The sequence below is a fragment of the Camelus dromedarius genome, chromosome 7, assembly GCF_036321535.1.
Source record: "Camelus dromedarius isolate mCamDro1 chromosome 7, mCamDro1.pat, whole genome shotgun sequence".
In the NCBI taxonomy this organism is placed as follows: Eukaryota; Metazoa; Chordata; class Mammalia; order Artiodactyla; family Camelidae; genus Camelus; species Camelus dromedarius.
Genome location: NC_087442.1, coordinates 31,367,767 through 31,391,888, shown reverse-complemented (window position 1 = coordinate 31,391,888; position 24,122 = coordinate 31,367,767). Strand labels below are relative to the sequence as shown.

General features: G+C 36.3%; 1 protein-coding gene across 4 annotated transcripts in view; it reads left to right on the top strand.

The window, feature by feature from the left end:
• Window positions 1–24,122, top strand: part of FOXP2 (forkhead box P2) — a 500,104-nt gene that overhangs the window by 372,558 nt on the left and 103,424 nt on the right. Inside the window, exon 1 of one of the 4 annotated variants that reach the window (XM_031455238.2) lies at window positions 11,849–11,987. The exons of the other annotated variants lie outside the window; for them this stretch is intronic. The gene's annotated coding sequence lies outside the window, so the exon portion shown is untranslated. Of the gene's footprint in view, window positions 1–11,848; window positions 11,988–24,122 lie in introns of those variants that run through there. 4 annotated transcript variants of the gene reach the window in all.

Below are 24,122 nucleotides of genomic sequence, written 5' to 3'. Positions count from 1 at the left end.
ATTTGAAATATTCAGAATATAGACTTACTCAGAGATTGGAAGCTGGTTTTAATACATTGTGCCAGCCATCCTGAAAGCCATTTCAATAGACTCTGTACCCTGGCATTTGTTTTAGAAATAATTGCATGCAAATGTAGTTTAACATCTGTACTATGTCTCTTAATCCTAACCAGGCATTTTCCATTAGATGTAGTCTGAAAATCACATTAAGAAAAATATATCATCTGTGAAATTATATTCTGAATGCCCCAAATAGAAAAGAAAGGGGCAGTATCCAGTTAAATCTAATGCAAAGCATTCCTTTTTTTTCCCCCTGAATCCCAAATTTTTAAATGTTCATTTCATTTCTCTTAGTGTTGCATTATAAAATTGAACTGAGATCTTCTATTCCAAATCTTTCAATTTAGTTTACCACAGAACTTTCTTGAAGAGAAAAATATACTGCTATGTAAAATTATTTCCCTTATTTTTGCTTGGTAGTATAAAATATAAGTTTATTTTTTTGTATCTTTAAATAGGTTAAATTTTAGTACACTGTATTCTTGCAAGCAGAATTTTCCAAGTGGAATTTTGATACTGAACTGACTTTAAATATACTATAATTTACTAATGTATTTAAGGAATTAGGGGAAAATATGAAGGAATACAATATATGCAAAGTCTTTGGAAAGCAGCTGACTAGAAGGAGAAGAGAGAGTTTGTGGAAAAAAACTTATTTCTTGCTATCCTTAGGATTTAATAGAATATCATGTGTCCTTCTGCATTGGTCACAGTTACCACTTTAGGACTGGAGTAATATGACTGTAAATACTCAGAAATGTTTTTTATGAATTTGACCCTTCATTTAATCTTCCAAGAGAAAGGAAGGTGTTGTACACAGGTAATGATGAGAAATTTGAAGCACATAAAGGCCACTTTGCTTGATGTGAGGCACTTTAAGATCTGGCTGCTGCTTCTCCCTCTGTCTCCATCCCTGCCACCCTCCCTCCCTTGCAATCTTCTTTGATGGTGCTGGTCTGTCAGTATTTCTCTGAATGCAGCTGGAAGCCCTAAACCTTCAAGCCTTTATAAAGGTTGCTTCTTTGGTCTTGAATGCTCCCTGCCTCACCCACCTCACTCCCATTTATATACTAATGTCTCTTTATTATCACCTGGTCTAAAATCCTCTTCTAACCACTGTCTGCTAGCTAAGTATCCCTCCGCTCGTTTCCCATAGCCCCCGTGTGCGCATGTGTCATAGCACTGTGTTACCCATCACTGGTCGTTTGTCTTCCCAATTTGTCTATAAACTCTTTGGGTTAGGGACTCCTACTTAACCTTGTATCCCAATTCTTTACTGAGTAGCTAGTTGCCTGTAGTCTCCTACAGAAGTGAGGCCCCCTCCCCGAATTTAATTTAGATGTTGAAGCTGGTGACACTGCACACACCAAGAGAATTTGAGCCTCTCCCGTGACTCCTGGGGAGATGTGATTGGGCTCAAGCAGGTCCATGCTGGTTTGGGAAAGTAGAGGGAGCAGGCTGGGTCTTTATAATGACTTCGTGGAAACGATCCCTTGAGCAGATGTTTTAAATTTCCCTCCAGTGGCAAAGAGGGAGGTGCATGCACAAGCTTTCTGTCCAGATGTGGGGCCGCAGGGGAAAGGGAGGCGGAGACTTAAAAAGACGTCAGCAATCAAAATGAAAGATCGAGTCAGACTCTTTATTGTAAGGGACATTAAATAGATAGTCATTAAATCTTTGGTGAATAAAATACTGAATGAACTACAGTTAGTCAGTAGCCTCCACTTCATCAACAGGGGTATTCAAATACCTCCGTGTCCTGTGCACCATCCACTGCTCAGTGCTTTCTCATTCCATAGAGAAACTTGGTTTAGTCTGGCGTGTTTCTTATCTTATATTACTGCACCTAACCGCATCAAGACAACAAGAGACATCTGTATTTTCTTTTGACTGCAATATGAGAAAAAAAAGAACAGAAAACTAAGGACTGTTATTCTTATGTGAGCATAAGCTACTTCTGCCTAGCCCCAGTATACCCAGGGGAGAAATCCTATGCAGAGAATCTGTCTGCTTTATCTATTAAATAATAATTATTATATAACTTAAAATTTTGTCTTCCATTCTCCAGAGAAATCCAGCTCCCTGTGTTTGTTTTTTCCAGAAGAGCTGAAAATATTCTCTTGAACAAAGCACACCAGCATAGAACAAGTAAGCAAAAAAGGATATTCGACCGGTACTCTGCAAGAGACCTTATCTCCTGCCAGAGTGTCTGTTGACTGCTGTCTTCGTTCCCTCTTAAAATGTAATAACTACATCACTTGTAGGAGCACTATGGGCGTCTTTTGTTCCTCAGTGATCTTTAGGCACATGAAAGATACTTGATTAACATCCCCGGAGATTCAGGTTGTCGCCGTAGTCAGTGAACAGGTGTAGGTATTGTCCTTCTCACAGACAGCAGCCAGCCAGGTCATCTGCCCCGTCCTTGAGCTCAGCCTCACCTCCGCAGACAGCCGGGCTCTGTGGATGAGAGGTGTCCATCCGTATCTTTTCTGTTCTTAGCTTCATCTGCTGACGTTTCTAACAGGAGTGCCAGTTAGTACCGTTGTGAAGGCACCTCCCTGAGGTGAATGAGAAGGGGATTGATGAAACACAGGGAGAAAAGTCTGGACTTAGACACTGTGATATTCTGTAATCTTTGTTAATTCTTCAGTCCTTTTAAGCTGTGGAATGGGGATCAAATCTCTCTTTAGGAATGTCAGTGTATTTAATTGATTAATATTAAGTACTTTAAAAATCTCAAGTCCTCCAAATATCTGTGGTATCTGGATTGAGGCAGTAGCCATCACTAAACTTTCTTTGATAATGTTAACCTACCCTTTTTTACACAAAAGAAAAAAATAATTTAGAATCTGTTGAACAAGGGAAAAAAATAAGTGAGCATATAATCTTAAATTATGCTAAAATAAAAATGTGAATGCCCACCCATAGTCAGTACATTAATAAACTGTGCCTGTGTTGATGTTTTTTAATTTACCCTAATGTTTTATTTTGCCATTTTTACATATTAAACTGTGCTTTGGAGAATATCAAGTGTGATTATACAAGCTGGCATTTGAGAGAGAGGAAGAGATGTCTTTATGAAGCTGACATTATGACAGCAACTTGTGATTACTTCACCTAATTTGGCAAACAATAAAATATGAGGTGGCCAGGGTCATGACTTTCAGCCTTGTCTTTTGTCTTTTCCCTGAAAATGGATTGTAACCTAAAATTTGCTCAAACTTAATTCAAAAGCTATCAAAGTTTAATCCTAATGTTGGCAGTGAGATCTTTGATTGAAATATTTTAAAATATTCTTGTTAGTTTATATCTCTGGTTTCAAGTCACAGGAATACACATAAAACTTAAAAACATTTGGATCTATTCAAAGATACAGAGTTGCTTGCTAATACAAGGAAAAACTAAACAAAAATCTGGTCACAGAAAGGACAAGAAACAAAGCAAGCTCGTTGGACAGGCTCTGTGGGTCCCAACAGTATGTGGGATGGATTCCTGTTAATTAGCTTCAAGAATCACCTACCAGGAGAGGAAATCTGATTGGCTCTTGGCGTCACCCGCCTATCCTGGAGCCAGTCCTACCAGTTTGCATATGATGATGGGATCTGGGGTGAAGAATGGGAATGGTCCCCTGAAGAAAACATTGGTGGCGTTAGCAAAAAGAGGAATAGACGCCAGGAAGGCAGAATCAACAGATTTCCTCTGTAGTCGCTCAGCTGGTTTGCTGCATGATTGTAGCTTGGTCTCGACAGTAATTTTTCTCTTAAAGATTTCTACTCTTTCAGCACTCAGGAAACACAAGATAATAGAGAACTATAGGGAAAGAGCACCTAGTAACACATTTGTACATGAAGGTTCACTAATGTACAGTTATACCTCAACCTGTGCAATAAGTATGTTCCCAAAGATTATATAAAAATCAAATTTATTTTAAATGAGTTTCCTTTCTAAACTTTCCGAGTTCTAAATATAATCTTAGCTACATTCTTATTTTGAATAATTCTTTTATTAAGGAAATTGTAACCCCTAACTTAATTTCATAAATTTGGAATTTCACATTGAGTTTGTTACCAGTAAGTGGTATAATGTGGCATGCTTACCAAAGAAAATATACAAAATGTAAATTTTTATATTGATCCATGACAAAAAGCACACAGTTATAAACTTTTAATAATTAGTATCTTCAACAATATTCTCTGTGTCCTTGGACCAATTTTTTAAAATCAGTTTGAGTTAGTAGGCCTAAGGAATCCCCATTCTGATCTTAATGCTCTTCTTGCTCGTCATTCCCTCCGCTTCACCGTCACCTGCACCACCCACACATCTTCCTGATCCAACTGTATCCCATGATTAACAATAACATTAAAGACACTCTCACTGTTTGGCATCATTCTCTCTGACCTTGCTGTCCATTCTCTAGACTATGACTTTACTTACTCCTGCTCCCAAGCAAGCTACTGAAAACTCCTGTAGGAAGTCACACTGTCCGGCAGGATTGAGTCTGCAGCTTCAGCTTACGCTTCATCACTGTTAGGGATTGTTTCTAAACTTCTCACTCCCTCTCTTCCTGCACCACTTTCCTGCCTTCACAGTCTCCCTAAAGCTTCTGCGTCTCACACTGAGTGACTTCCCAGTGACTTTGTCTCCTACTTCGGAGAGAAAATTCAGAGCCCACCAGACAAGAACGCCCTCTGCCTCTCTCATCTCCACTTCTGACACAAACTCATGTTGTCACCTCTGACTCTGTCCCTTTGTACCACAGTGAGAGCTCTCCAACTTCTCTTTCTATACGTGATCCCTACCCATGTCTTATCTTCACAGCTGCTTTCCTGTCTCTTCAGTCTCCCATTTTTCTGAGTCCTCCTGTCTTTAAAAACAAAACAAAATCTTATATTAACCTTTTTTTATATATCAGGCAGTGTTCCTAGCTCTCACCTTTTCCTTCATTAAACTTTTGGAAAAATAGTTTACTCTTCAACTTGCCTTCCTTTTTAAACATGTTATAGCTTAGTGTCTGTCCCCACTACCTTTCTGAAATTATTCTTTAAAATATCACCGACAATCTCAGAGTTGTGTTCAAGTCGAAGTCTCGTCCTACTAGAGAACATTTGAAGCCCTTGACAACACTCTTCTGTCTTTTGATGTCTTTCCTCATCTCTATCCGTTACTTTTTTTCATTTATTGTATCAGTGGTGCTAAACTCTGGCTGCACAGTATCATTTTCTGAGGTGCTTATTTTTTTTTAATGCTTGCACGCCACCCTAGCCTAATTAAATCAGAAGCTCAGGGCAATGGAGCCCAGCATCTGTATTTACTCAAAGCTCCTTAGGTGATGCTCACACATGGCCCAGGCTGAGAACCACCCCTTTAGGTGATCTCAATGACAGGACGTACCCTCTCCCTGTGGGGTCGCCGCCACATAAGGTGGGGATCTTAGATCTCTGTATGTCTTGCCTCGTCTTGAACTTAAGGACTCTACTTGAATGTTTGCTAGAAACAACTACCTGGATGTCCTGCTGTCACCTCTCACATAGTATTTCCTAATGAAGCAAAGTCTCTTTTATTCCTTAACATTCTTTTTTTTCTCTCATCCTCTTACCTTGCTTGTGATATCACAGTCTACTCCCTGTGTCCCTTATCCTTCACTCTCGCTCTGTCACTCAGGAAGTCTTCAGACTCTTGCAAGTTAGCCTCTCCTCAAATAGAGTATCTTCTTCTCACTGTCACTGCTGCTGATTCAGTCTGTACCATAGTTAACTCTCCGGTGAACCTTTGGGCATCTTAGGTTACCAGCTACCACTTTTTCCCAGTTCCAGTTTAAATCCGCACCCAGGAGCAAGGGTATAGCTTAGTGGTAGAGTACATGCTTAGCATGCACGAGACCTTGGGTTCAATCCTCAGTACCTCCATTAAAAAAATAATAATAATATTAAAATAAATAAATAAACTTAATTACCTCCTCCTCCCTCCCTGCCCGAACAAAAAGAAATAAACCCACACTCTCATGCTTTTCTCTTGTCTCCTTAAAAGAAAATCTGCTCCTCCTCATTACCTCAGGACATAACAGAAATTGCCCTTGTCTGATGTGCAGGACTTCTCTTAGTCCCACCTTTCCTGTCTTATTTTTTCATCCCTTCTCCCTTTTCATACCACACTCCTCCCATACCCACATGATCTCGTTTCTCCAGCACAATTCTAAATCTTTTGGATTCTCCCTTTTCTTCCTTCCTGCTTCTTTATTTTTCAAGTAATAAATTCCTACTCATTCTTAATACACTCTTCCAATACAGTGGAACTGTACCTTTTCCCTCTTCAACAATATATTTCTTTAATGTTGGCTCTCAACCTAGGATCTATGGATAGAATTCAGGAAGTCTGTGCACAGGAATGGAGGAAAAAGAGTATTCTCATTTTCACTTCTAATTAAAATTTAATATCTTCTATTAAGAATGTAGTGTAACAAACCATAGTAGTAGTGTCACTATCTGCTACATTGTCATCCCTAAAAATGACAGATATTTTCATATCATATTAAAGTTGGCAAAAATATCTAGAAGTACTATTTTTGCTTATTACTACTTAAAAGTTATAGTGGTTATTAAACCTGACACTATATCTTATTATTTAATGCATTAATAAAGAAGCACATTTATTAATATTTCACTAATGTGGTTTTTAAATATTTTGAAGACTGAATTGTGGTATAACTGATTTCCTTTCTAACTTCTTATATTCTATTTTCTCCAATTAGATTTTTTTCTGACTGGGTTCTTCTCGACTTTAACGGAGTTCCAGAGGGGTTCAAGACACAAATGGCACTTATTTAGTTGCCTCCTAGTTTACAAGGCCATTTTTTTCCCCTCTCCTCTGGAACCGGGGACAAGTTTCATTCATTTTTATATCTACATGGCTAATTTGGTTTATAGCACATAGTAGGTACTGAAAGTGTTTAGTGACTAAATAATAGAATAAAAGAATGAAAAATTACCTGTCATACAAATACCCTGAGCACAGAAGACAACATTTCTCAAAGTGCAATCATAGAAGCTCTAAATCACAATCACCAAGATGGTAGTTAAAATGCACATTCCTGGGCCCGATCCTAAATCTTTTGAATCTGAATCCCTAGAAATGTAGCCTTGAATTTTCAGTTGTAACAGCTTATCCAGACAATCGTGCTGAAGACTGGGGACCCATTACAGTAGCTATGTGATGCACAGCAGCTCTAGAAAATAAATAAAAGCATGACTTCTGTAAGTAATTTCAGCTCCTTGGGCTTTATTTTCCTTCTCTGCAGAGTAATTCTTGAATGACTGCACCGTATTCTCCTCCGAATCGCATGGGTTTGGTGGTCAGTGCCACTGAAGGAAGTCAGGCAGGGCTTACTGCTTGTTAAGGGCGAAGAGTGGAAGTCTTCGGGCATGTGCTCAGATTGCTTTGGTCCTCTAGGGTACACGGTCCCTGCTTCTCAATGACTCCAAACAATAATGTGCCACCTACTCTGATCCACTGGTCTTATGAAATCCTCACAGTGTTTTCCAGCCAGTGGTTCTTTTTTCTTCCCCTCCTCTGTCAGGGCTAGGCAGCTCTTAATCTGTTTTTCGGAGGTGGGCTAGAGATAGATGAAGTAGTTTGAATTTGCAAGGCCAACACATACCATCCTGGTACAACCCCAGCCACACTGTCCCTGAGACAGTTTCCATCAGATATGATGAATGGCCTAAAAACAGCCAACCAAACCAACAAACAAAACAGTTGGAGTGGAAGAAAGGCCAGTCAACCATTTAATTTTATTCTTATTTCATACTAGGTCAAGAGTCTCCATACTTCTTGACTGGCTGGACACTTTTTTAAAATGTTTGCACCTTTAAAATGTAGATCACTACTGTATTAACGTATTATTTTACCCTGCATTTTATAAGCCACTAAAGTTTTAAACATGTTAAAGAAAAATTTGAGCCTGTTTTCAGCCAGCCTCAAGAAAAACTGTAATTTAAAACATTTTCATTTGTTAGGAAAGCTCAATATGTAATACTTTCCTATTTTTCTGTGAAAAATACACCTTCATCAACTTTGCAAAAAATGATCTTCTTTCTCAGAAGTCACTTCACCTTGTCAACTGAATGCAAACACCCTCATATTAACTTCCTGCATTGCCACATCAGATTTCTAAAGAGAAAAAATATTTTTTATTCATGTGGAAGAGGCTTTGATTTGTATCATGAAGTCTAATACTAGACTGAAAGCTATTTGAATGCAGAGAGAATGTCTTGGGAATTTTTGCATCCTTTCTAGTGTATAGTAGTGTTTTATACATAGTAGAACTTCAGTAATTTTTTTTGAAAAAAAATTGTTCTGAAGCAATGATGATAGCTAATAAATATTAAGTAATAAACAAATATTAAGTGCATAGCTAATAAACATTAAGTATGTGGGTACCAGTGCTATTCTAAGTGTTTTACAAATCAACATATTTAACAACCCTATGACGTTGTTACTTATCACCCCCTTTCTAGAGAGAGAGGCCGGGAGAGCTAAGTAGCTTGCTTGCTCAAGGTCACACTACTAGTAAATGTTGAGTAAGAATCTGAACCCCGGCAGACTGTCTCCAAAGCTAGTATTCTTATTTCCAACATGGAATGATTTGCTCTTTATTGTTTTAACAGAAAATCACAATGATCCATATTTAACGGAAGAATAGATTCCTTCTGAAGTCCATGTTGAAAGCCCAAACCAGTACATTGTCCTGGCCTTTTCACCGCTGAAAAGTTCTTTGGTGCTTATTTGAAACAGATGCGAACACTTAAAACATCCATTCACATTGTGTTTTCCTGGGATTTGCTGGAATATGTCAGGTTGCCTCCAGGAGACCCATTTCTAAATGACTGTCTGATTCCATTCGCCTTGCTACCCCTTCACAGACCTGCATCTTCGTAGATCTGTTGGAGCAGGGTTGGTCGGAGGTTGATTAGCATCTCTTGCCAACATTCTGTCTCCTTCTGTTGTAGAAAGCTCGAGGACAGCCAGGAGAAGAAGCTGGGTGGGTTTTTCAAAGAAGTTTCTTCAACCATGCCTTGTGGCAAGACATGCTGACGGGCTAATGGCAGTGCAAAGCTTGTTCTCACATACTTTTAACTCCTGGAGTTTATTCGTTGGGAGTTACTTAAAAGCTTTTGCCTTTCAAATGGTTAGCTTTTTTCCATGGTATTGTTCTTCAGTAAACATAAGATTAAGTTGACTTTCTCTTTTCACAACTTTTGCTTTTTTTTTTTTTTTAACTCTTTATTGCTTGCTCAAATCTTTTGATTGTTTAAACTGTAGATATAATTTTGCCTGCAAAGTGACAGGGCAGAAATGTCACTATGAGCCCTTAATGTGGGGCAGTCCTCTCTCTCTTGTCCCTGAGGATAGATTAATGATGGTATCATTTTAATGCACTGTATTTTTATCTATGGTAACAGGAATAATTTGGCATTGCCAGCCAATGAGTGCTTTGGTTAAACAAAGTTTCTGATTAACAAAAGCACAATGCCATGGATTCAGAAGGTCCTTCCGAATCTTATTTTATGTCAAAGTTACCTCAATGGTTATCAGTTAAAATCGTATTTGGAAAATGTTTGAGAAACAATTGAAGGAGATGTGTTTGGATTATACTTAGATTTACTGCAATTATGTTTTTGAGAGTGGAGAACTTCTCTCTCACAGTGAAGCTTCAAGCTACTTCCATCCCCAAGCTCTAATCTATAGAAGAAATGTAGTGAAAATCTCCTTCTTATAATGAAATCCTCCGGATAATTTTGGCACCTGTATCCTTTAAATGGTACCTACCCCAGCATCTGTTGTCTATTTTTATCACTGTGCTTGGACATGGTCTGGGAATGTCCTGGTCATGTATTCCTCAAATGCTGAGACTGTATCCTCCCTTCAGACCCTGTGACTGGGATGGCAGATCTTTAGACCCGACATGTTTTGTCTGTGCTGGAGACACAAATTACAATATTTTATTTAATTTGGATGCTCTTGAAAGGGCTTAAGGGGATGTTGCTTATTTATGGAGTTTCATTTTCAGTTCTAAATATAAATAGTATCGTGGCACCTTTGGGGTTCTTGTGATGCTCACCAGTTGGGGGTTTTATGTAGATGAGTGTCGATCTGAGGATTTTTTTGTTAGTCTGGTTCATCGCTATGGTATGGAGTAGCATTTCATATTTTTTTTAGGATGCTTATGACCTTGTTAAATAGCAGTCCAAAAATCGTGCTGCTTGTTTTGATTTTAACCAAAGTTACAGCTGCCTAGCTGTAAAGCAGTCAGTTTCTCTTATTATGACTAGTTCTTCAACTTGTACTGTTTTAAATTGCCTGCAATTAGCATATTTCAACCTTATTTTTAGGTTTAAATTGCAGTGTGAGAGTGTACTCTCCTCTTAGCTAATTAGTGCTATCAAGGAACAGTAGGTTACCTCATTAGTACCATATGCATTTAATTAAAGAAGAGAAAATTGGAGTTAACCTCATAGTTAATATTTTCACAGAGTGCTACAATGCCAACACCTTCAATTGGAGTCACACCCCTGTGTATCTAATTATGCACTGGTGCCAAATAAGGTTAGCAAGGGTACTACAAGGCTGTTGACAAAATAATTTAGATGAAAACGTGTTTGTTGGATCCTGACAGTAAAATATAACTTGAACATTTTTTCCTAGTCTTCATCTGCCAGCATCAGGTGACATACTTCTTCATAGGAAACCGAAGGGAAAGAGTATTTTGGAAGCCATTTTTTTCTGTTTGAATTAATGTTGCTCTTATCTTGAAGAAAATGGCATATAGTCATGTAAAGCATATACAATCCGTTCCTTAAACAGAGCGCCTGAACTTCAGAGATGTATTTGAAAAGAATTATTTATAAGGTGTAATATTTACATGCATCAAACCACTACAAATACTCCCTGACACCCCACCACATCCCTCCTTGCTTTTCTTCTTTTCTGATATACTTATAATTTCCCTTGTGTATCTTATGAATGGGGATCATCCTTTCATATCATACATGAAGTCTTAGGATGCGTTGTCACATGGTCTATTCAAATGCAGTGTAATCCTTTTGCCCTTCAGACAAAATCTTTTGAAATGTCTAATGCTACTTAGGTAAAAAATGACATTCCATGTCATTTATCAATAAATAATCACTTTGCTTTTACAGATAAAAATGCAAACTGTTCATTTGAGTGTATAGAGTAGTTTTCAATACAAACGACACAATTCAACAGGTTTTAACAGAGGTTATGGAGTTTGGCTCTGTAATCTTAAATATATATTTAATGGCAGTGTTTGTGTTACAGTAAAGCAGAGCCAAAGCAATTTGTTTAAAGAGATTCTTGTGATTGTTCTCACGTTTCATGACTAGACAGGATTTATGTTCATTTGTATTGGTTATAATTGACTACAAGTCAACAGTTGGCTTTTCAAAAAGAAAGTTTTAAGGACAAATATCACCTCATGCTCTAAAATCACAGTACCATTTAAATCTATAGGAGTATTTATTAACATTGGCCATAATTTTAGCTTAGAAATGGGAATTGAGGTTCCTAAGTCAAGATCATGGTAGATAACCAATAATTTTTGGTTAGTAGTTAATTCATATGTCAAATATTCAAATTAACATCTGCCAAATTATTCTTATTTTTAAAATTTATATTATTACAAGCTGTGAGACAGAGATGAAATAGTTTTGTCTATGTTGACCTACCAAGATAATAATCAAAAAAATATTTTTGTAATGATAATGTACATTATGAGCTAAGCCTTAAGATTGGAGGGAAAAAAGCCAACTCCTGCTTCTCTTTGTTTAATCTAGGAATTGCTTCCAGAAACAAAATTATGTGTCTGTGGCCACTCTTCTGGTGATGGGCATCCTCACAACACATTTGCAGTAAGTCACACTGGGCGATTAGAAATTCAGCGACTAAGCACAAGGCCATAGACCCAATCCCACTAAACAGACTGCCTGTGGTTTTCTCTTAGCCAGTGCCTTCCACTGATGCAGATAATCAAGAGATGACTGATGCTAAGGCAGAGGTGTAATTCGTTGGTTTCTGTTCCTTCTTATATTCTCACTTCAATTGTTTCATCAGATACACAGTTTGTAGTTTCTCCAAGTTGATGGCATTAAAGTTTACCTTAAAGATAAATATATAAGAACATATGACTTTACCATTGTCCTTTTCTTGAACCACTGCACTTTTCTCGATCAAATTAATTTGATGAGCTGGTGTTGCTATGTGTAAAATAAATAGACAAAGATTATGGATAGATATGATACATATTTTAGGGAAAAGTCTCTGTGTCATGTGCTGCAGGTCATCACATAAATGTGCCAAGGCCTTTTTTTTTTTTTTTTTTAACATGTTCTGTCACTGGAGTGCCATTTGTCTCTTCAGACTATGATATTCAATGAAAATTGCTTTCGTGACCCAATTCACATACCAGTTAGCCTTGGAAATGAATAGCAGTCCTGAAGTGGCTATTCAAGAATTTTTAAGTAGAACAACTTTGTGTTTCTGTTTAGCATGGATACTACCTGTATTACTAAGGAATCTCTAAATATGTAAGTCATAGATTTTCATATACAGAATTTTTGCTTGTTTCCTTAAGAATCAAAGTACTTTTTTAGTTTCCATGGACTTGAGTATTCCTAAATTGACTCACCCCAAATTTATTTTTTTTACTACCCTATACATAATATTTTGTAATTTTTGATAGATAGGGCACAACATAATTAAGACTCTTTTAAGCAAATAATCAGTGTCTTCCTGAACGAAGAAGAAATATCTAGTTTCATACCTAGTTTAAAAAAGAAAGATTTTTCTCAATATGAATAGTGTCAAATTAACATGGAATGCTATTCTTTACGGAAAATATATAAACATTAAAGGTTTTTTAAATAGTAGATGCCAAACAAAAATAGAAGTTTAAAAAAGCAATAATGTACTATTTTGTGGAAATAGTGGATGCAGAAGACTGGTAATAAATTTTGTACATAAAATTAGGTTTCATAATGATCTGAAATTACGTAGTTTCAGGTTTCATTCATTTTAATTCTAAAGTGTTTGCCCTTCCTGAGCTTTCTTTACAATAATAGCATTTGAAAAAATAGAAAAAATTAAAAAGTAGTGGTAAGTTTTGCTTATATGTGAAAGACTAAAATAATCTTAATGTCTAAGTTTTCTTTGTATGTTTTGAATGAAGATAAATTTAAGTTAAACTTTAAAAATAACTGTTTATTTTAACTTAATAAAGAAAAGTCATCCAAAAATATACTTTAAAAATAGTGCATTAAAAATGGAACAGGCAGTATTTCTAATTGGTAACATTTTTTCCAAATATAAATATAAAATAATCTCAATGGAAAATATGAAATAATCTCAGTGGAAAAATTATTTTCATTAGGCTTAACTAATAATAGTTTTTGTCCTTTATCTAAATCTAATTCTACCATTTAAAAAAAATCATTCTCTATTCTACTGATGGAAAAATAAATCTACAGCATCAAATCTTTATATTTTCACTGAGATCTTTTCAGAATGAAAACAAACCATGGAGAAATTAAATGAATGTCTCACAGGTGCCATGCAGTTCCTCAATGGCAAGCCTGAATTTATAGCCCAAACTTGTGATCACCAATGTATTGGTCTTTCCCGAGGTGTGCCAGTTTGTACATGGCTGCCTGGAATGCCGTGTTGAACAGGAGTCTGGGGTTAGTCCATGTGTCTAAGGCTGCAGTTAGTCTCCAAGGTAGAAAGAACACCGCGATAGATTAGTGAGGTCTGCTATGGTTGCTGGGGAGAGAGAGCACAGCCGTGCATGGACCACGTGTCTGCCATCCCTGCAGCGCACCAAACTTAGTACTTCAAATGAGTCACTGAGTGACTTTGCAAATGATGCTTCTTGACTTCACAACACAAGGGAAACACTGAATACTAAGGAGGTGCTTATTTCCTTTATTGATTATATTAGACATAAACTTTCTGCAAGTTAAAATGGCTACATAATGTGATGTAAACACAAGATGCCAACTAAACAAATACCATCTATTCATAGTTGACAAATTCTGTGTGATGAGCACAGCTCTGTCTCTCAGCATTTGTTTAATTTTGTAAGTACTCATATGCTGGGGTGGCACTTGGCTAAGTCCAGAGCACCATGAGATTCCGGTGGGGGCTGCTGAAAGAATGAAAGATGTAGACAGGTTAGATAGGGGTATCTAAAGCCATCCACCTTCCTTTACAATCTGTGTAACTCACATTCATCATAACATGGGAATCATTGTGATAGTTCCCTAAATTCTTAAGAGACCCTACATAATGTCCTGTCAATGGATTACCTTAATGTCACACCTATTACTGCCATGATTGATCGACCTTCACAAATAAAAAGCCAAAATTTTCCGGCATATGTCTTAAAGTAGCAGATTAAATTAATTTTTACTAAAATATTAAAACCCTATAAGTTTATTAAGAATCCTGAAGTACAGTACCATAAATCTCAGGGGGAAAAAGCCAGTCTACCAAATGCAGGTTAAAGCCCAAATTACTGTAAAGAAATAAATAACGTTACATTTTTTATATTAAACAGATGTCAAAAGCTCTCCATCATATCATCCTCTTTCAGGTCTTTACTATAACCAAAGATGGAATGAAAACATATGTCAGAGGAGTGTTTTCTGGTGTTTTGGCAAGTAGCCATAAGACGTTAGCTATTCTAAGAATCGTGCCTCCTTATTGTCACGTTGTTGAACAGTAATGGCATTTTTGTGTACCCACTAATAGGTTATATTTACGGTGCCTCTACCAATTCATTGCAGTGCTGGGCAGTAGTAATGGTACTCACTTGGATCACCTCTACCTGAGAATTGTAATCTTAAATTCTGTCTACCTTTGTTTTTAAAGAAATGTTCAGGCTCCATGAGTTGTACATTTAATAGTCTAAGAGTAACAATTTAACATTCTTATTGTAAGTTTGAATTTTATAGGAAAAAGCATTAAGTTCTGGCTTTAACAGACCAGAGTAAGAGAATAAGTGAGCTTCATTGTAAGAGATTACTGTTCAGTACTTCCTTTCACACTCAAGTTTTTCAAACGGTGTATATTTAAGTGGAAAAAATCTTCACTGATTTTACTTTTCTTTCAAGCTTCAGTAATGGGATCGATGCCTTTCTTTTTTCCCTGATAATGTCAAACAGCTTTACAAATGGCTGATTCTGTCAAGATCCTAAATTTCACCACCTTTAGCTTCCCTGCCACACAATGGCAACCCAAGTTCACTCCTCAATAACTAGACCTTTTTGACACCTCATCTGCCTGATTGGCCTTATTAACACCTACCTGCAGATAATATTATTGTTAGTCTTGCCTACAGGTTTTTACACCTACGTGAATACTGTTTTACATAGGACTCTGCCTGTTAGCTTTAAGTGCTAAGGCAATTATGTAGAATGCTCTGAGTCTTTGTCTTTTGGGTCTTCATTTCAAAATCTTTACCACTGGGTCAAATGCATATTTTGATGAACAAAACTGGTTGGACCTATAAATTAAAAATAAGACTTGGCTGGTCTTGGTCTAGCTGTTTTATATCACATTCAAATTAAATTATGTTGACCACATCGGATCTTTTCCTCTACAGATCTTAACTCTGTTATGATTGCCTCCTGAATGTTTCATTTTGATTGTGGATTGGAGGAAATAAGGAAAAGGGGATAGTCGTGATTTTAAGAATCTCTTATTTTCTGTTCCAAGTTCATCTCTCTTTTTAGGCTTTGCATAAATTCTCCCCAGTACCGGATAATCTGTCCCATGGGCTCTGGGATCAGCTTTCTAGGTTGAATATTGGGCAAAGTACTTGACCTTTTTTAACTTCATGCTCTCAGTCTGTAAAATTAGGACAGTACTAGTATCTGCCTCATAGGATAGTAATGGGACTACATTTGATAACCCCCAAAAGTACTTAGCATGATGACTGACACACATAAGTGTGCAATAGATGTTTGAGTCAGTATCTGTAGTAGCATCAGTATGCTCTTGCTTAGACTAAAGAGGCAATTTTGTCTGACGTAAATTTAAACATGAATTTGGTATAAACACTAAGTAAGAGGCTTTGGGCATCACCTTATGTCATGACCAAGACAGATGGAATGTTCCTTACTGAGGGGAAAGTCTTTATATTCATTATTTTAAGTTGAACACTGACTTTTTCACTCACAAAAATCAGTTATCTAAATGTTTTCTGATTTGCTATCCTACGTGAAAGAGGAAGAACCCTGCCTCACCAGACCTAAACGATGTCTTCTGGCAGTCAAGGAAAATCATGGCCAAAGAATGTTAGGAAAAGTGATTGTGCCCTCAATTGTCTGTATCCAGCCAGAACACATGAAGATAGGAAATTAGGAAGTACATGTGGCAGTGCCAGATTATCTCAATTATTTCTTCCCTTCTCTATTATACATGCATTGGCAGAGATTAACCAAGAATTAAAGATAAATTACTACTTATTAGTAGTATTGATCATTTTAACTAACCAGCTGGAGACAGTTAACCAGGGGTAATGTTGTGGTAAATTTTTTGGAGAGTCCTTCCTATAAAACTTATATTGCAAGTTAACTCTTTGCTATTAGTGTAAAGTTGTGTTGGTATAAATTTGAATTTATTACGAACCAGGAAAAAGCAGATTTGTTAATTCATGTTCATTTTGAGTAGTTTATATTCACTATTGCAATAGTATTGGTATTATCCTAGATCTTTTGGTATGAAATAAACCTTAAGATAATCAAATATTTCTAACACTTACATTACAGCTGATTTTGTTAATGCCATAAAGCTATAAGATAGAGACAGTGCTTAGGGCTACTGTTGAAAACCTCCCAGATTCTCCATTGGAAACATAATAAAGGTTTCAGTTTTTAAAGCCTTGGCTGGTATTTGTATGCAACTCCTTGATTAATCTTTTTGTTTCCTAGTATAATTCAAGATGTTAATAATCATCTTTACACACCTCACTCAGCTGGGATGTAGCTCCCTGAGGTCAGTTCATTCTAGACACCTCTCCTGAGTGATTGCCTCTCACTTTCTATTTCATTGCAATATTTCGGACTGCCATGAATTCTCTTGATGTTGGTACCAAAAAGGACCAGTAGCAGAGCTTCTTCAATGGAGACTCCTCTTTGAAATTTATAATGAATAATTTACTCCCCTTGATGATTCACCAAAGCCGTAGTATGGCAGAAATCAGGGGCTGATGAAAGGATTATTTATTTAGTTATCTGGTTTTGTTGTTGTTAATATATTTTTCATCAAATAAATTGGTACACACACACTAGACTGTGTATGTGGCAATAACATGAATTTATGGTGCCCATTCAAACAGGCTGTATTTTTCCTTTCATATTTAAAGCTATTTGTAATGAGTTATTAGTGATAGTCTCTACAAATATGAAATATAATCTGCATTAACTTCTAAGAGTTCACTCTACAGTTCTTGCATATTTTTAAAGTATCACTGATAAAATGTGTGTTCTGTATTTATTATTTGGATTTCTGTTCCTTGTATATTTCCACATCACTTACTGTAGCATAATAATAAGTGAAAGGCACAAGAAATGAGTCATCCTAGTGTATAAGCTTTCACAGCTCGTGAGCACGTGTGCACATACACACAAACATTCATACATATACATATCTAAAAGATCAGTTATGTAAAAGAATGTGCATGTGTTTTTATTGGTCCTATCTGCAGTTCATGTTTCTCCTTCTTCTTTTTGAAGTTAGATTTTTTTACATTTGTAGTTTTCATTAGGCAAATGAGTTACTTGTCATGCACAGGATTGACAAATTACAGAATCAAGTTTTTATGACTGGTACCATTCATGGAGCAATATGTTTACTTAAACATTTTTAAATAACCAGATTTTTCATATAATTTCAATACATAGGGTGTCATGTTAAGCAGTACATGATTCCAACTGGCATGCAAACTTAAATCTGAAACTGCATGCTGTACTTTAAATCTTTATCCAACAGAGTTCAGAAAGCTTACTACTATCAGAGTTCTGTCATGCTATACTCATATAATGCACCATACAACTTAAATAAAATTGTACTTGGTTTACTTCTGATTAATCATATTCCTTATCCCAATGATAATAAATTTGTTACAAATAGATTCACACTACTGATAAGATAAAGAATAAAGTCTTAAGCAGTTTAAGCTTTTCAAGACAGAACTTTCGTCATAGTTAACACCAGGGAACAGCATGAAACGCTCCAGTTCTTGCAGCCACGTTCCTAAGCTCTTTCCCTGATGTCAGCATTACCACTCCAGCAGACCTTCTTCCTGTTCTCTCTTAAGAGAGACCATGTGAGATATTTTGGAATATTGGCAGAAGTAATCTGTCATTCAAATCCAGAGTACTATGATATGATATGGGATCACACTCGTGAATGACAATATAATATCTTAATTTTCATTTAGAATTTGAGATGTAAAATATTTAGCCTGGCTTAAAACACACAATATAGAATGAGAGTAAGAGAACTAAAGAGATCTTGCCTGAGTAAGAGCATCTTAAGAGATGCTACAGTGAAAGGGAGGCATCAAGTAAATATCTTGGAGATGAATTCTCATTAAATTAAGCATAATTCATAAATTCACATGTGGTTGTATAATTTCAGAGACAGAGAGAATGTTGGCAAAATGACGTCCTCAAAGTTTATAAACAAGCTGAAAGGTTTAGGAGGTTAATATTATATTTGCAAACCTAATGATTATTTTCTTGATAGGTAATCAACACAAAATAAAAAATAATAAAATAATAAGAATAACATGTATACTGTTGTTTTATCCCTATTTCTCCCTAAATTTTTGTTGCCTGTAAGTTGCATATCTCTTATACTTTCTTATATTAAGGGTGAGAAATATACTCTTTTGATTATTAAAATTCACTTTTTTTGGATGGTTACTTTTGTCTTCCTATATATTACTGTGTAGTCACTCTGCCTTATTAGAAGGGTTGTGCCCTGTTACTGCATTTCCAAAGTAAAGAGGAGAGGATGTCTAACCAACATGCATTTCCACCCTATAAGGACTGATAGAAATAGAATGTGCTAGCTTAAAGGAAGCCTTAGGGGTTCATCTCATTCACCTCCTTTATTTTACAGTTGAGAAAACTAAAGAATCTAAGTGACTTTCCTAACATCTCTCCATTATTCATTGAATTCAGGGTGGAGCGATTGATGATCTGATGATTTTTTAGTCTGGAGCTGTAGTTCATGTGTATTAATTTTGGCAAGCTTGTGTATTTTGATTTTAATTCTAGAATCTGTCAAGTAAAGAAATCACTCCGTTTTTCTAAATGTTACTAATCACATTTACCTAGGATAAGTTTTCAAAAACCACATAGATTTCATGGTGACTTTTGAAATCACCGTGCATATTACCTGATTACTTGTGGTTTGTTGAGGACACATCTAAGGTCTCAGTCAGATCTATGAAACAGATTTATTTATAGGTTGAAATTTCTGAAAAGAAAAATTCAACTATCTTTAATGATTCCCTCAGAAACATTTTAAAGTGAATCATGAAATCCCAGACTGTTGATTTATTGCTTCTATTCTTTTATTAGGACTTCAGTGAGAACAAAGACCTATTTTTTAAAGCTATACCGGGCATTGCTAATTTAGTTCCTGATGCTTAATAGTTACAAAGTCTTAATCCTTTACAATCATTTTCCCTTTATTTAGACTACACATCCAAGCAAGATCAGTTGCTGTATAGAGAAGAACAAAGAGGGTTACCCTGGCTTTTCAGGTGGTCTGTTTACTCTCCATCAGACAGATATTATGTCTTAACAAATGAAAATAAGAGATGAGTGAGTCATGCTGATTTTTAAATACACAGAAAAAGGGACAAGACAATTCTTTAAGTCTGGTATTGAAATATCAAGCATTTAAATAGGCAAAGCTCAGAATGGATGCTTGAATTGACCGGATCAGAACACTGAGTGACTAACATACAACTTTGAACCTGTAAAATACATTCATAGCACTTGTTGTAAATTGACTACTTAAAGCTGTAGAAATGACTACAGAGATTAGAATTCTGGTGAGAAATTGTGCCTCTAGAAACGTCCTATGGAGTGTCTGGAACGATCAATCCTATCATTGTTAATTAGCACATACTATTATTTTATTGATACCATCATAAGATACATAATTTCTCCTATTTCTCTTTTCTCATAACTTGTATACAGGCTTTAATGGCTGCCCAGTGTCTGCTGGGAAAAGCTTTACAAACCTAAGCCTTGCAGTTGTGTGCCCCCCTCCCACAAAATTGGGCTCTTCTTCTCTCCCGACCTTATCCCCTATTATTTCACAAACAAAAATGTTGGGTTCTGACTGATATATCTACTTTCTATTCCCAAACATACAATATTCCACTTTTTTTCTATTCCCTTTCTTTTGTTATTATCACTTTGTAACCTCCTCCCTTTTCTTACCTGCTTATCAGATTCTACTTGGTTCTACAAGGTCCAGATCAATTACTATTCCACGTGAATGCTTTTTCACAAATGTAGTCCGCATCGATTGATCACTTTTTTGATCTTGTATGTCTACACTAATCCAATCCACACTTTTGGAATTACTCTTACACAGCCCCCGATACTCAATTCCACACGGCAGATGTTCACTGAGCACATCCTATGTATAACTCACAATGCTACAAAAATTTTCAGTAAAATAATGATCACCTATATTTGAAAAATATAGACTATGAAGATAGGAAATACATAATTTAGGACTGAAAAATCAATGCAAACTGAAAAAAAGAGATTTAATTATTGTACCAAGGAATTAGGGACAGGTAGATAGAAGAGGTTTATTTGAGGTGAAGTTTTGGGAAAAACGAAACAAACAGAAGTTCATCACACTAGAAGTGTAGACCACATTCCAGGCATTGAGAACAGAATAAACTAAATTACAGAACAGAAAAAAAAAAAGGGACAGGTGGTTTTCAAGGTAGGGCATAGTGTATTGTATCTGGGAAATCAGAGAACATTATAGAGAAAGTTGTTATGTAGTCTTTAAATATATGGACCACAGCCAAAATTTGAAGTTTTAAATGGATTTTTTAAAAAACCTTAAAAATTCTGTAAGATTTTAAGCAATGAAATGAATGTAAGATAACTAGACTATCTTATTTAAAGATATCCTTGGGAGCAGTAGGAAGAAGTGATTGGAAATAGAAAAAATATTGGAGTCTAAGTAAGAGGATATTGTCAAAAAACAAACAACAAAACAAAACAAAAAACAAAAATAGTAATCTTAATTAAGGGAAGGTCGGGGTAAGGAAATAAGAGGACAGATTTAAGTGAGAATACAACACTTTGATTTAAAAGGTATGTTGACAATTAGAGAATCAGATAAAACCCCTGGAATTTTGTGCCTGGATATTTGTATTTGATTGGGAACCTAGTGATATATAGAACACAAGAGGAAAAAGCAAGTTTGATGGTAGGCAGTAGGAAGTTGGAGATGGTACAAGTGTTGTTTGAGAGGTACATTGGCATTGCTGGTGGGATATCCACGTTCGGCAGACAGCGAGGACTTGGAAATGGTGCATTTTTGGAAGTCCTACCATGTGCAGGAGTTTAGAGTCTATTATTTTGAAGGAGATTGGAAAGAGGGAGACAACCACAGGGAATTCGCACTATGAGACACTGGGTAAAAGGGGAGAAAGAATAACCAGTAAAGAATCTTTCTGATGATAGAGAACCAGGAGCCTGCAATCAAAGAACAATAGAAAAGATTTTTTTAGAAGCATTATCACAGATAATAGGTTTTATGACTGTGGGATGAGACATGAGTGAAGTCATTATATTTGTCAAGAGGTTTTCAAAGAATATAGTCCATAGCACTCCCTGAGTGGTCACTCAAAGAATATATGTAGATGAGTAATGTTCTAGTCCTTTGGGGAAAATGCTGATTAATAGGGAGATGATAGAATGGAGGCTTGAGAGGGAGTAGAATTGAGAAATGGTCTTGGCGAGATGGGGCAATGCAGATGAAAGATTAAAAATCAAGAAGGGAAAGAATAGAGTTGAAACAAGGTCTGATGGGTGATTGGAGGAGAGTGCTGGCATCCAGGGAGGTAACTCAGCTATAAAGGGAATAGAAACCCACTTTCATCTGAAATGGACAGAAATTCAAAGATGAGGAAGCTCATAGCTAGGTTATTTCCTCTCATATTATTTATTAAATCTGTTGATGCCTTGTGACTACCATTGTATCCGTCTCCCCCCAGTGTCATGACATCTGAATTTGAACTTTATATTATCACCTTTTAGGGATTCCCGTTTCTCAAACAATGTGAAAGAAAAGAAGGGAATATTCATGGTTGTTATTTTTTTCTAGTTATGACAGCTTTACTCTCACCACATTTGTTACACTTTGTGAGATTTTTAGCCAAAAGAATGGCTACTCACGAGAGTTAAAACTTGGCGACTGTTTTCTCATCAGGGATTCTAATCATGTAGTTGCAATATCAGTGTTTTTTCCTTCCCCTCTGAAATTTAAGGTAGATAAATATAAAATCTGAGAAACATTCATTATTTTATGAAATATGTAGATACAGTAAGATTTTGAACTTTGTAAGTAATTGGTTAATTTTTAGTAATGAATAAAATATAGCTCTTCACTTTTTTTAGAAAAATCTTTTAGTGAAAATGGAACATGTAACCGGAGTGAAATATACACAGAAATATTATGATAGTCTCTTTTTCCCTGTACTGACAGTTTTTAAGTTTAAGAAGCAACCCAGTAAACCAACCACTGAAATTTCTCTTACGCATGTATTTCAGTGCTTAATTCTGCATTTAGTGCTATGCAATATGGGTATAAGGACATGACATGGTAACATATCCCTAAACAAGAAAACCTTCTTTTTGTTCATGAAATCAGAACTGCAGTGGAAGGAAGACAGTGGAAGGAGGGAAGGAAACGAGGATGGAAGGGAGGAAGGGAGAGAGGGGGACACAAATAGAGAGCTCGCTTTTGGAGCCCCTTTACAAAAGCAAATATCTCTGCTTTACAAAGTGGACCTTAAGTTGGTGTAGAATTTCAGGAGTTGGTGGTAAATGATTGGAGCTATATCCTCTCCAAATTGTTCTGTGACTTCTGATGGGAGGGAGAGTTCCTACATCATTCTTGCTGCAAACAGTTCATTGTAACATGCTGACCAGAATCCCTTTTTTTCTCTTTTTAGTTCTCAGTCCCCTGTGAGGCAAATTTGTTCAAGCTCTCTAAGCCGACTTTCTGTTTTGCCCTTTACTGGGTTGTTGGTGAAAGTATCAAATATGTCAGGTTTTATGAGGCAGAATGTCACTGTGGTCACTTTAGCACAAGCCCATTCTTTAAGGTATAGCAACCATTTGCAGTGATTTTTATTATACCTACTTATACCTGTTTTCTTCTCTTGAGGAAACTGAGCATAACTGAGAAGTATAATAAGTTGTTCCAGAGTCACATTTTAGTAAAGGATGAAGCCAAGATCCAAATTCAGGTTTGTCTGCCTCCAAGATCTTGCCTTCATGTTCCACCACCTGTGGCATTTTTCTAGTGGTTTTAATTTTTTTTAATAACTCCATAGCAAACATTACTTAAAAGAAAGCTTCTCCCCCACCCCCACATTAGAAGAATGCTTGAATATTTGAATCATCCTAGCTGCCTTGAACACCTTGACTTTGCTGTCTCCACCTCCTATAAACCAGGGATTTCCAGCTCCACCCACTTCAGACGGGAATGCGAAAAGGATTTGACGACCCCCAGGCAATGTTCCAACTCATGCTCTCAAATTTTTTTTTGATTGTTTTTTTCCAATTCTGACAACTTCCTGTATTTCTTCAATTAGTTTACATGTCCTTATTTTTCCTGAACCAACACTTTGCTCTCATTAAATCTTCTATTCTTGTTAAATCTTCTCTTCTGTTTGACAGTCACAACACTTATTTGGCATTCCTGAG